This window comes from Pleurodeles waltl, chromosome 10, assembly GCF_031143425.1.
Source record: "Pleurodeles waltl isolate 20211129_DDA chromosome 10, aPleWal1.hap1.20221129, whole genome shotgun sequence".
NCBI classification, from domain to species: domain Eukaryota; kingdom Metazoa; phylum Chordata; class Amphibia; order Caudata; family Salamandridae; genus Pleurodeles; species Pleurodeles waltl.
In genome coordinates this window covers 992,006,246-992,020,274 of record NC_090449.1, presented here as the reverse complement: position 1 = coordinate 992,020,274, position 14,029 = coordinate 992,006,246, and positions in this window count along the sequence as shown.

The following is a 14,029-nucleotide window of genomic DNA, read 5'->3' as shown; positions in this document are numbered from 1 at the left end:
GACGTTGGGTAGTGGTCCTGCAGGGGTGGAAAAGCATGATTATTGCATCTGTGTGTGTCATGGTGTGCAATGGGTGGGTGATCGTGTACCCCAGTGCTGGCATTCCTGTGTGGGGGCTTGTGTGATAATGGTTTAGGGGGGTGTATGGGTATGTGCAGTGGGCATGCTTTAGTGATGGGTGTCCATGCGTTGGTGTTGCATGCAGGGCTAGGTGTTGGGATGGGTGGTTTGTGATATTGGTACATTTGTGAGGAGTTGGAGTGATAGGGGTGGGGGCGAGGGTAGGGGTATGTGATAGCATGCAGGTAGGGTGGGGGATATGGTAGTTAAAGGTTTGACTTACCAGAGTCCATTCCTCCACCGACTCATGCGAGGCCCTCAGGATGCAGAATCGGCAAGACCTGCTCCTCCCATGTTGTTAGTTGTGGGTGAGGAGGTGGGGGTCCGCCGCCAGTCCACTGAACTGCCTGGTGGTGTCTTGAGACCACGGAACGCACCTTCCCCTGTAGGTCGTTCCACCTCTTCCTGATGTCGTCCCGATTTCTTGGGTGTTGTCCCACTGCATTGACCCTGTCGACTATTCTTCGCCATAGCTCCATCTTCCTTGCAATTGAGGTGTGCTGCACCTGTGCTCCAAATAGCTGTGGCTCTACCGGTACGATTTCCTCCACCATGACCCTGAGCTCCTCCTGCCAGAACCTGGGGTGTCTTTGCCGTGCCATGGGGTGGTGTAGGTGATGTGTGAGGTGGTGTGTGTGGTGATAAGTGTGGTAATATGTAGTGGTGTGTGGTGTTTTGTGTGTGGAAGTTGTGTGGGTGATGGTGTTGTGTGCCTGTGGCTGCTAGTTTGTAGATGGTGGTGTCTCTCTCTGGCCTTCTCTCTGTTATAGTGGTCGTAGGGGTTTGTGGGTGATGTGGGTGTTTTTTTTTTATTGCAATGGGTGTGTGGGAGTGGTGTGTGTATGTGTATCAGGTGTGTGTATTTCGAATTGTCCAATGTGGCGGTGTTTTATAGAAGTGTGTGTATTTTGAGCGCGGGGGTGTGTACGGCCAATGGAATACCGCGGTTGAAAGACCGCCGCGTGGATTCATGTGTCGTGATAGTGTGGGCGTATTTCTGTTGGCGTGACGGTGGAGGTTTTTTTTCGCCAGTTTATCACTGACCTTTGGTGTGGCGGACTTGTGTGGGTGTCTGAATTTTGTCGGATTTCGAGATGTGGGTCATAATAGGTGTGTTGGAATTCCGCGGCCGCGGCGGTGTGTTGGCGGTTTTCTGCACAGCGGTAAGCGGCTTTTACCGCCAATGTTGTAATGACCCCCATGGTCTTGGTTGGCAAATAGAATGTGGCCGTTTTCCTCATACTTCCAACCATGGTGCACGGTCATCAACTGCTGGTATGCTATAATAATATAATGCATACACAACATAGGAGAATTCAACAATTACGTGATGATGTCCAAACATTCTTTTTTTTACCAACTGTGCTGGAGCAAGAAAAAAGAAGGCCTTCTCAATAAACATGTGTAGAATACCTTACGTGGGCATGCAAACTTCATAGCAGAGTACATAAGTTCTCTGAGCCTTGCAGTACCACCATTCCACAAGATATATAAGGGGAGAGAGAAGGTTTACTGACAAAGCAGAAGAAAGGAAGCTAGTACAGACAGACTAGTACAGACAGACAGTTTGAAGTAAAATACGGTAACTTGAAATATAGAAATTAAGTCAATAGGATAATGCAGGGATAAGAAGAATTTAGGAAACAGATAAATCGAAGAGGAGTTGAAAAGAATTAGGAGACAGACAAAGTAAAAAGGTTAAAAATAATTCTAAGTACGGAGCTGTAATATTTAGGGAAATAAATTATCAACAGGAGTACTTACTGGGGCCAGCAGAGCCATCTGCCCTGGCACTTGTGGAGGGGGCACATCCAGTTTCATCACCTGTCTGACCAGCCCTATTCTTACCACTGGATGGTAAATGATGTAAGAAAGAAAAAAATATTAAAAAGATTAGTGGTACAATCAATAATAATCTCTCCAAAAATATGTTTTGAAAGGAAAAGACAAACACAGTATCATTAAACTTTTCAAAATCAGAGCGCCTGTATGATACTAGTATCATGGACCATCTTATTTCATATTTCCTAACCTTGTTCCACATTTCCTAAACTACATTTTGAAATTACTAATAAATTGCAATGAATGATTTTTTTGCTTCTCTTCCCATTCTCAATCTCTCAACATCCTTTGATGGGCTAACTCAGTCTGCATTTTTTAATGCATAGATGGACGCATGCATGCATAACTACACATCACTGGGAAATTGCTTGGAACTGTACAAGCTACAAAAAATTAAGTCACAGAAAAGTGAGAGAATGTGCTAACTCACTAATACTAATAACTGTCACAATCTTAGTAACAGGAGTGGATACAGAAGGAGTCTCTGCATTAATTCTTAAATAATCAGCCCAAGCAATTGCCAACAATAAGTACAATTAAGTAATGCCGACCACCTGTCTAGATGACAATCACATAATTTTTGTAACATAAAGTTAACTTACCTGTGTATGAGCAGCATGCTTGGCATTTGGGAAAAAAATGTTATCATAGAACACAACTATTAATTAATTATTTACTCACTGAGCTCCACAACCTCCACATTTAGCAGGTCCAGCAGGTCTGTCTCTCTGTCCAGGATGTCTGCCCAGTGACATGTGAGCTGTTGCAGGCTGTTGCACCCTCTCCCAGTGCTGCCTGCACTCCTAGAGGCCATACCCACTCCTGGGTCTGTCGCCTGCTACCAGAGTGGAGGGGAAGTGGAACTGAATATAAAAAACGAATGCTGTCACCTCCACCTCTAAAAAATGGCGTGGCTGCACCCCTTTGCGGTGACACTACACAGAAGGAAGGTGGCTGCCAGTGGTGGTGGGTCCCTTGCTCTGCCATGGCAATGAGCATTTGAGGGAAAGATAGGAAAAATGAAGAAAGGAAAATAATAAGAAAGTAATGCAAAAAAAGAGAAATGTTAAAAAAACACAAAAAGACACAAAAAATAAGAAAAAACTTAAGGTCTAAAAACAAAAAGAGAAGAGGTAATATTATAAATAAAAGATTGAAAAGGGTTTAAAGTACCCAGCACCATAACAAATCAAAAATCAATATGTCTGTGCCCATGCAAAATGCATGGTGCCATTCATGTGAGAATTCCAGTGTGAGTATGTACTTGGCATTGCCAGTGATGTTAAATGTCACGCAAATGGGTGCAGAAAGAAACTCCACCTACTCGCGTAGCTCCGCGTAGCGAAGCAAAAGATTTTTCCACTTTGCGTAGCTCCGTGTAGCGTGACTTTGTAAACACCACCCAGGCCTAATGGTGGACCCATCAAGGCATCCTCCTGTACCATCTTTGTCCGCCACCCCTGTTTTATCTCCACCCTCCTCATTGCTCTCCATCCACTTGGCCATGCCCGTTCACCCAAGAGGGTGAACCTTTCCTTTGATACAGGCACCTGTGCCCCAGCCCATTACCCGTGCTGCTCTCAGTGAGGAGGCCATTGACCTCCTGAGAAGGGTCTTTGTGGGTCAGACAGATATTGTGAATGCCATCCAGGGATTGGCGACACAACACCAGCAAACCAATGCATATCTGGATGGCATTCATGGTGCAATAGCTGGCTTACAGATATCTTTTCAGGCTCTGGCCTCCTCACTGATGGCAGCCAGTCAATCCCCACCTGCCATCCCCCCAACCTTTCTCTTCTTACTCCAATACCCCCTTCACCTACCTAGCCAAAGCACACAGACTGATTTGCAGACATCTACCTCAACATCCAAGAGGAGAGCACACAAACACAAGCAGCGCAAAGACACATCGGCATGCACACAAACAACATCCACCCAGAGGCACAGCAACAGTCACAACTTCCCTTGACAACCCCACAACCCCCAGCATAACACACACCACATCCAGCATACCAAGAGGCACCACACCAACAGTCTCTGACACACCCACCATACCCATCAAACCTGCAGACATCACCCCAGCAGACCCGCAGACATCCACCACAAATACCACACTCACAGACACCACAACTACAAACATGCAGAGATCCAGCACATCCACCGTACATGCAGTCACCACATCAACAACCACACACCGACCTACCACTGCATCCCCCAGCCCTTCCTCCTCCAAGCCTCACAAGACACACAAACACCCATCAAACACAAGCAGACCTCCCATGAGCATGCACCCACAACATCCACACCGTCACAGCCTACGACCAATCCCTTAACCTCCAATTCCTGACCTCCTTCTGATGACTGTCACCATGTGCCTAAGATACTTTTTATGTTAGTCCTTGACCTTTGCTGTGTGCCTCCATCCTGCAGCAAACCCAAGAGCCCCCCACCCACCTCCCAGGCTGTCCCTTTCACCTCCAAGACATCCCCTATCCCCCACTGCAAGTGCCCATACCTCTATCCCCAAATGAAGCCCACCCCTTACAAATAGAAGCCTAACCCTCTGAAGAAGGTGACCACCCCTCCCAAACCCTCGCTCAAACTTCCCCTCACAAATCTGACCTCCTGCCACAGCTCCACCCCAGGGATAATCCCTGAGGTGCCTGTCTGCCCTCTTGATGCCCCTTCCTGTGGAAGTTACATGGCACAACTCTGCTATTATTGGACTAACTTGGATACGGACTGGCCAGTGGCTTGTGGACTTTACTATTTTTTGTGGTAAATAAACCCAAGCAGGTGTTTTTTTGGGTATACATTTGTCCTGAAAATTCCTTTTCTACCTTACTGTTGTACCTGAGTGACTTGTGTTGTGTGGCTACAGTTATATGTGTTTTAGCCTGCTTTCTGCTCCATTTGCTGTTGTTTGCAGTATGTGACTTTGTGGCAGTGTTGGTGTCCCCCAAGGCAAGGATATGTGTTCAGTGTATGGATGTGTAGGTGTGAATGCAATGGTGGTGTCATGGCCTTGTGTACTGTTTGTTTCATCTTGTGTTGTCCAATTTGAGCATGTATGGTGTCAGGCACTGATCTAGCTTATGTATTGATCTGATGTGTCTCAGCTTGTGGTTTGTTAGTGCAGACATGGAGTGAGTTCAATTGGGATGGATTTGTATGCATTTGACTGTGCATGTGTCTATTTAGGTGTGTGTCCCTTGCAGCTAGTTCCTGTAGAGATATGGTCCACTTTTAGATTTGTTTGTGCTTGTTGGTTTGCACTTCCACAGTGTGGAAATTAGCATGCAATGTGTGCCCAGTACTGTTTGTACTTGAGACACATGTAGGGCCCTTCCTGTGCAGATGTTGTTCTATGGGCACTTGCATGGTGATATGTGTCCCATGCAGCCTTGAGTGTTTCTGCGGAACCATGGCGGTCTTTCCTCCATAGACCAGCATGACTCGTAATACTGCAGTCCGACCGGCAACCTGATGGCAGTCAGACTGCTACCTCTGCCATGGTGGTCCGAGGGCCACCAAACTCATAATGAGGCCCTAAGCAGCTGTGGGGCTGGAGCAAAGCCAGTGACTTGGTAATCATGACCTTCAGTGTGGACTGTTTGTGTTCAGCTAGGGATTGATAGCAGTTACATCTTGTGTCCTACAAGGAAGGGGGTATGGAGACATGGCCCCTAGGGCTGGGCTGGAGGAAAACTTTAAACACTCTGGAATGAGAGATCTATGACTCACAAGGGTATGGCTTTGAAGCGGCATGATGGTGTTGTCCATCTGGCTGTCACGTGGTTCATTGTAAGGGTGCACCAGGGATGTGCCAACTGTCTGGGCAGCCTCCTTCATGCAGGGGTTTTACCCATCACATATCAGGGACTTCACAGTGGAGAGATGAGGTGGAGTGGAAGAGTAATGTAAGTCAGGCTCAGGCCAGTGTGTCTTCTGGCCAGTGTGCTTAACCTATGGTTAGGGATCAATGGTCAGGTAGTGAGTAGGAAAGGGGTCAGGTGTCCCAGAGAAAGTCTATCCATTTATCCAAGAAGGCATCATGGGTATGTAGATGATTAATAGAGTCTCCAGATGCATATCTTGGCTATTGCCAGCGTAATGGCTTGCCACTTGGATTGTTGTTTTGTGATGGCTTGGCATTGGGTTAAATCATGGAGGAAGGTTGTTTGTGCTTCCAGATCCCCTGTAAGAGGCATCATCTGGGGGATTGCATACGTGATCGAGGATCAATTGGTCATAAGGGTGGGACAGTCCCAAAGCAGATGGATGATGTCTCCCTCCATTGATCACATACATCGAAAGAGTACACTGTTCCTAAAAGGAAGACAAAATGGAAAAACTAGGCACAGGTTCAAACAAGACACTTAATAATTTTGAAGCACGAGCCCTCACACATCAAATGGATGTCATGCTTCATCATAGGGCCAGCTCCTCGTCAGACCGGCAATGCAATGTCTGATGGGCCCCGCAAGGGGGTACTTTGCCTGAGTTCGTAATCAGAAGTATGTGCCGTGAAAGAGGTGGGAATAAATTTAGACCTCGTCTCAAGAAAGAGCAGGAGAAAAATGGGATTAAAATTGGCTCAAGAGTCTCCGAACAATGAGTTTTAATTAGCGTGGAGGCCCATGGTCAATATTAAAAACACACAGGAGTGGAGAAGGAATAAAGTTCCACCACTCTCCCAAAAAAACAAAGCTAATAAGGGCAGTGTCCCATTTAGCTAATCTCTACGGTCAACATGTTTCGCGCCCTAGGTGTCCCTACAGATCGTGGGGTGCGCCTTCAGGACCAAAAAGAAAAAACTCCTCAGCTACAAAATATACCCTGGTCAGGTTTAAGGAAAATAAACTACTTACATAAAATGCTATACTACTTGTAGCCTAAATAGGTGAACCTGTGAGGAAAACAATATAAAGATATTGTGAAACACAACATAATGTAAAAATTATGTAAAACCACCAAATAGTGTAGTGACACACTATGTGTGAAGTGCTGCCATGCAAAGGTGTGAAATAATTCACAGTGAAGAGGCTCCCTACCCTCCCATATTAGAGATCAAGTTCCTTAGGACAGGACAGACAAGTTGGACTCACGTCGCTCTGTGTGAGTCACAAAGACAGCAAAGGTTATAAAAGCAAAGGCTTTCGTATATATATATATGATTGAACATCATTTTCATCTAGAAAGAAACTAAACAGGACACTCTGTAATGTTATGGGGTCTGAGGTACGAAGGTTTGATAGCCTAACTCACATCAGGGGACTAGAATAGAAATGGTATCAGATAGTCCACTCTCCTATTGACCATTTAAATTCTGGTAGTAGAGCAAATTAAAAGAAAGAACTGAGTATGTCAAGTACTCAAACATTGGTTCTCCAATGTATTCAGCAGTGTAAACTGTAAAGAAACCTAATGGAGCAAAAGAAGACACAATTTGCATCAACCACCCGCGTTGTTGCTGTAAGCATATACACTGTGCTAGGCAAGCGAAAATGAGTGAAAGTGGCAACATCGGTAGAGAAAATACTTACAGTGTCCACATGGTCCATCGCTGAAGATCTACCCTGTAGCTGCCCTCCCGGAAGTGAAAACAGGAGGGCAGTGGCGCCAGGTAAAAGGTCCATGAGTGTGGCAGGGGCCAATCGTAATGCAGCAATGTCACTGGAGCAAAGGGCGGCAGCCTAATGTAGGTCATGCCCCTCTCTAGTGAAGAGCAATGGGCTCACATGTCACGTCAGCACCAATGCGAGCGTAAAAAGACACCATTATTCTGAAAATACCAAAGAACAGCCTTTTACAAATGAAGTAGCTGGCAGTGATTTATCAGAATGTTGGGAGCATGTATTGGGTGGAGAATTGCTACAGCAGATGGCAGAGCATGAAGGGGGGAGAGCAGCCAAACTTGCCTTCAAAGAAGGGAAAGCCACTTGGGACAGAAAATGGACCTACCCAATTTCCTGCCTCCCCAGACAGTTGAGAGCCCCACTGATTAGAATAGGAGAGATGCTGAGAGGGGTGTTTTAAGGGAGACTTAGCCACCCCTGTGGGTGAATTTGCCAAATCTAACCTCCAAGGATGAATTTTTGCCATCTTGGATTTTTAGAGAATGTTGTTTACTGGGATAGATCTTTGCCACACTTCACAGGAAATGGCCACCCCAGAGGGTGGTGTCCTGCATATCATTGGACAGGAGCACCCCCTGCTCCCCACCCACCAGGAGCAAGGATAACTATGGCAGAGCTTCCCCACAATTCAGATCCCTGCTGGAAGGAGATACTGGATAAGAAGGACTGTCCTGCTGGACCCCTCGCCTGCACCTGCTGACTGCACTCACAAGGACTGCACCAGCTGCACACTTTGGGGTTCACCAAGAAAAGGATTTTGCCTTGCTTCTGCAAGTCAAGGTGTGGACTGACTGCAAGCTATTGGTACAAATGAGCTGACAAGAGTCCCCTGGATCAAGTCCTGGAGGAAAACCCCAGCTGACCAGCGTCCAGTTGCCACTTGAGGATTCAGACCAGGGGCATTCTGGGATCTGTAGACCCAACTTTCACCTCAGAGCTTCTGGAACCTTGGATCAAGTTTTTGGACACTTCAAGGACCCAAAAAGGACTTCTAGAAGCAGATCCAGAGGTTTGGCGAAGTGTGGAGCAACACTGAAACAAGCTCCATAAGTGGACCTACCCGACGTCGAGAGTCAAGCCGGCCATCTTCAACAATGACCCCGCCTGAATTTCAGGTTCATCCCACTGAAAGCTCAGAAGCTCCAGATTTCCAGGATTTGACCAGGTGCTTGCAAAAAGGCAATCTGATGACATTGCATCTAAATCTCTTGGGGACCCTTTCCCGTTTGTAAATGGGTTAACACTAATTTGAAGTAGGTGTTAACTACGTTTGTTTTGTGACTGCAATTGTGGTCGCAAAACAATCATACTTGCCACTTGACTCACAATTAGGAAGGGATGCCCTTGGAACACCCCTTTCAAATTGTGAGTCGCAATCCCTATTTTGCAAGTCGGTATTTTCATGCCACAAAATAGAGATGATACATTAGGAAAGGCCATTTTGTGGTCACAAAAGGCGAAAAATGCCTTTTGCAACCACAACATAGCATCTTACATCGAGCCCTTTGCCCACTACAGCCACATGATTATATTGTTTACTAGGCCATTCATGTACTTTAGGTCGAACAGTTGGATAGCTTTTGTTATCTCTGCTTTTTTTTTGCACATCACAGCTTCCTGACACTGAATTCGACCATGATATCTAGGCAGCCTCGTATTTGTGATATTTATTTAACGAATATTTATTATTTGTTATAATGCACTTGACTATTTTTAACCTAGACTGAATTTTGAAATTGTTTTTTAATTGTGTTTACTGCGAATGCACCTTTTCTATATGCACATACTCTGCGGTAGGCTAATAGTTTGCACTTTGTCTTGTTGTACTTACTTACATGATGGCAGGAATTTTATAGTATTTTAATTAATTCATTTACTTATAATTTGAGACAAAACTGCTATCTGGCTGCTAGTTGTGCAGTCTTTTTCTCTCTATGGAGTTTTAAAAGTAATTTGAGTATGTTTTATTTTTAATTTGTTGTGTGATATATATGCTTTGCTGGTTCTTGGCAACCTAATAAAGTATTCTTGACTGACACAGAGATGATGCTATGTAATGGTGAGTTCTGAGTGTATATTTTGCAAAGAAAGGAGGCTAAAATGTAATTGTGCATTTTATAATATTCAGCCGAGTATCTGCTCACTCCTGGGTCCTTACCATATGGTATACCATCTATCGCCTCAATAAATTCCTAAGCTATGATACCTGCTTCTAGGGCTTGTCTGTGTTCTGACGTGACGCAGGGTGTTGCATTACCCACTACAAAGGGCAAAATGTCCTAAGGAGTAAAAGGGCAAAATGTCTTCAGTAGTACATGCTGTGTCAGACGTGTAGAGAGCAAAGGACGAAATGTCCTCAGGAGCACATGCTGTGTCCGAGGTGAGGGCCTCATCATAGGTCTTCTCTGACCCTAACATGTCAAGTGAGTGTGTGGGGAGGTTTCCATCATCATGTCTGTTTGCTGGTATGGAACACACACATGCTTCTTGTCATAGCTTCATGGCCAAAAGGCGATCCCCCCTTCTCCCCAAGTTCATATTTTCCTTGATTGAGGTGAATCAATGCAGTTTGTGCCTTGGAAGTGCATAGTGCATTGAGCTCGTGTTTGGCTTGCAGGAGGGCCTTCCGTGTGGTTTACAAGTGTGATTGGGAGTATTGGGTTATCAGTGTGGGTACTGTGGAGTCTAATTGGGTCCATATGCGTGTGGTCTCACATTTTTGGTGTAATGTGTTGTGCATTAACCCCTTCTGTGCCGCGGACATAGTGGTTACGTCCTGCGGCACAGTGCTGCTGTGCCGAGGACGTAACCACTACGTCCTCGGCACACAGCCCAGAGGGAGCGCTCTCGCTCCCTCTGTGGGGTTCCCCCCCACCCCCCCAAGTCAGGGATGGAAGGGGAAGCCCTTCCCCTCCCACCCCCGACCCCCCCAACCCCCCCTGTGACGTCAGCGCGCGAGCGCGCGCTGATTAGTCACAGGGTCTCCCCCATCGCGCTGGAAGCAGAGCTTCCAGCGCGATTGAAAAAGAAATGCTTTTGCATTTCTTTTTCAATCCCATGGGGGAGGCCCCGAGAGGCTTCAAAGGGAAGGAAATGTATTTCCTTCCCTTTGAAGTCTCTCACAGGTTTCAAAAGCTGGATTGCTTGCAATCCGGCTTTTGAAACCCCACTAGACACCAGGGATTTTTTTTCTTTTTCTTGAAATTGGCAAAAGGGAGCGACCCCTTGGGCAAGGGTCGCTCCCAGGGGGGCATTTTTTTAGGAAGGCCTTTTCTGCCCCCCCTGGGGGCAGATTGGCCTATTATTAGGCCGATCTGCCCCCAGGGGGGGCAGAAACCTATAGGCACCAGGGACCATTTTTTTTTTTTTTTTTTTTTGTGATGAATTCTTTTTTTTTAGGTGGGGAGCGATCCCTTAGGCAAGGGTCGCTCCCCTACGGGGCAATATATATTTAGGCCATTTCTGCCCCCCTTGGGGGCAGATTGGCCTATTTTGATAAGGCCAATCTGCCCCCAAGGGGGGCAGAAACCATTAGACACCAGGGAGTTTGTTTTTGCGCGCGAATGTCACGCAACAAAGCGACCCCTTTGGCAAGGGTCGCTCCCAGGGGGGGCAATTTTTTGGGAAGGCCTTTTCTGTCCCCCCTGGGGGCAGATCGGCCGATTATTAGGCCGATCTGCCCCCAGGGGGGGAAGAAACCTCTAGGCGCCAGGGCAAATGTTTTTTTTGTGTTTTTTTTTTTTTTTCTTTTTTTTTTTTAGAGATGGGGAGCGACCCATCAGGCAAGGGTCGCTCCCCTGGGGGGCAAATTGTATTTAGACCATTTCTGCCCCCCTGGGGGACAGATCGGCCTATTTTAGGTCAATCTGCCCCCAAGGGGGCAGAAACCACTAGGCACCGGGGATTTGTTTTTTGGCGCCAATGTCACGCAGGGGGAGCGACCCCGTAGGCAAGGGTCGCTCCCGGGGGGGGGGGGTGCCGGTTGGGGGGGCAAATTTATTTTAGGCCATTTCTGCCCCCCCGGGGGACAGATCGGCCTATTTTTAGGCCGAACTGCCCCCGGGGGGGGGGGGCAGAACACTCTAGGCGCCAGGGCAATTTTTTTTTTGTGTTTTTTTTTTTTGTTGTTTCTTTTTTTAGAGATGGGGAGCGACCCATCAGGCAAGGGTCGCTCCCCTGGGGGGGGCAAATTGTATTTAGACCATTTCTGCCCCCCTGGGGGCAGATTGGCCAATTTTAGGTCAATCTGCCCCCTAGGGGGCAGAAACCACTAGGCACCGGGGATTTGTTTTTTGGCGCCAATGTCACGCAGGGGGAGCGACCCCGTAGGCAAGGGTCGCTCCCGGGGGGGGGGTGTGGGGGTTGGGGGGGCAAATTTATTTTAGGCCATTTCTGCCCCCCCGGGGGACAGATCGGCCTATTATTAGGCCGAACTGCCCCCGGGGGGGGGCAGAACACTCTAGGCGCCAGGGCAATTTTTTTTTTTGTGTTTTTTTTTTTTGTTGTTTCTTTTTTTAGAGATGGGGAGCGACCCATCAGGCAAGGGTCGCTCCCCTGGGGGGGCAAATTGTATTTAGACCATTTCTGCCCCCCTGGGGGCAGATTGGCCAATTTTGGGTCAATCTGCCCCCAAGGGGGCAGAAACCACAAGGCACCGGGGATTTGTTTTTTGGCGCCAATGTCACGCAGGGGGAGCGACCCCGTAGGCAAGGGTCGCTCCCGGGGGGGGGGTGTGGGGGTTGGGGGGGCAAATTTATTTTAGGCCATTTCTGCCCCCCCGGGGGACAGATCGGCCTATTATTAGGCCGAACTGCCCCCGGGGGGGGGGGGCAGAACACTCTAGGCGCCAGGGCAATTTTTTTTTTTGTGTTTTTTTTTTTTGTTGTTTCTTTTTTTAGAGATGGGGAGCGACCCATCAGGCAAGGGTCGCTCCCGGGGGGGGGTGTGGGGGTTGGGGGGGCAAATTTATTTTAGGCCATTTCTGCCCCCCCGGGGGACAGATCGGCCTATTATTAGGCCGAACTGCCCCCGGGGGGGGGCAGAACACTCTAGGCGCCAGGGCAATTTTTTTTTTTTGTGTTTTTTTTTTTTGTTGTTTCTTTTTTTAGAGATGGGGAGCGACCCATCAGGCAAGGGTCGCTCCCCTGGGGGGGCAAATTGTATTTAGACCATTTCTGCCCCCCTGGGGGCAGATTGGCCAATTTTGGGTCAATCTGCCCCCAAGGGGGCAGAAACCACAAGGCACCGGGGATTTGTTTTTTGGCGCCAATGTCACGCAGGGGGAGCGACCCCGTAGGCAAGGGTCGCTCCCGGGGGGGGGGGTGTGGGGGTTGGGGGGGCAAATTTATTTTAGGCCATTTCTGCCCCCCCGGGGGACAGATCGGCCTATTTTTAGGCCGAACTGCCCCCGGGGGGGGGGCAGAACACTCTAGGCGCCAGGGCAATTTTTTTTTTTGTGTTTTTTTTTGTTGTTGTTTCTTTTTTTAGAGATGGGGAGCGACCCATCAGGCAAGGGTCGCTCCCCTGGGGGGGCAAATTGTATTTAGACCATTTCTGCCCCCCTGGGGGCAGATTGGCCAATTTTAGGTCAATCTGCCCCCAAGGGGGCAGAAACCACAAGGCACCGGGGATTTGTTTTTTGGCGCCAATGTCACGCAGGGGGAGCGACCCCGTAGGCAAGGGTCGCTCCCGGGGGGGGGTGTGCCGGTTGGGGGGGCAAATTTATTTTAGGCCATTTCTGCCCCCCCGGGGGACAGATCGGCCTATTTTTAGGCCGAACTGCCCCCGGGGGGGGGGGGCAGAACACTCTAGGCGCCAGGGCAATTTTTTTTTTGTGTTTTTTTTTTTTGTTGTTTCTTTTTTTAGAGATGGGGAGCGACCCATCAGGCAAGGGTCGCTCCCCTGGGGGGGCAAATTGTATTTAGACCATTTCTGCCCCCCTGGGGGCAGATTGGCCAATTTTAGGTCAATCTGCCCCCTAGGGGGCAGAAACCACTAGGCACCGGGGATTTGTTTTTTGGCGCCAATGTCACGCAGGGGGAGCGACCCCGTAGGCAAGGGTCGCTCCCGGGGGGGGGGGGGGGGTTGGGGGGGCAAATTTATTTTAGGCCATTTCTGCCCCCCCGGGGGACAGATCGGCCTATTATTAGGCCGAACTGCCCCCGGGGGGGGGGCAGAACACTCTAGGCGCCAGGGCAATTTTTTTTTTTGTGTTTTTTTTTTTTGTTGTTTCTTTTTTTAGAGATGGGGAGCGACCCATCAGGCAAGGGTCGCTCCCCTGGGGGGGCAAATTGTATTTAGACCATTTCTGCCCCCCTGGGGGCAGATTGGCCAATTTTGGGTCAATCTGCCCCCAAGGGGGCAGAAACCACAAGGCACCGGGGATTTGTTTTTTGGCGCCAATGTCACGCAGGGGGAGCGACCCC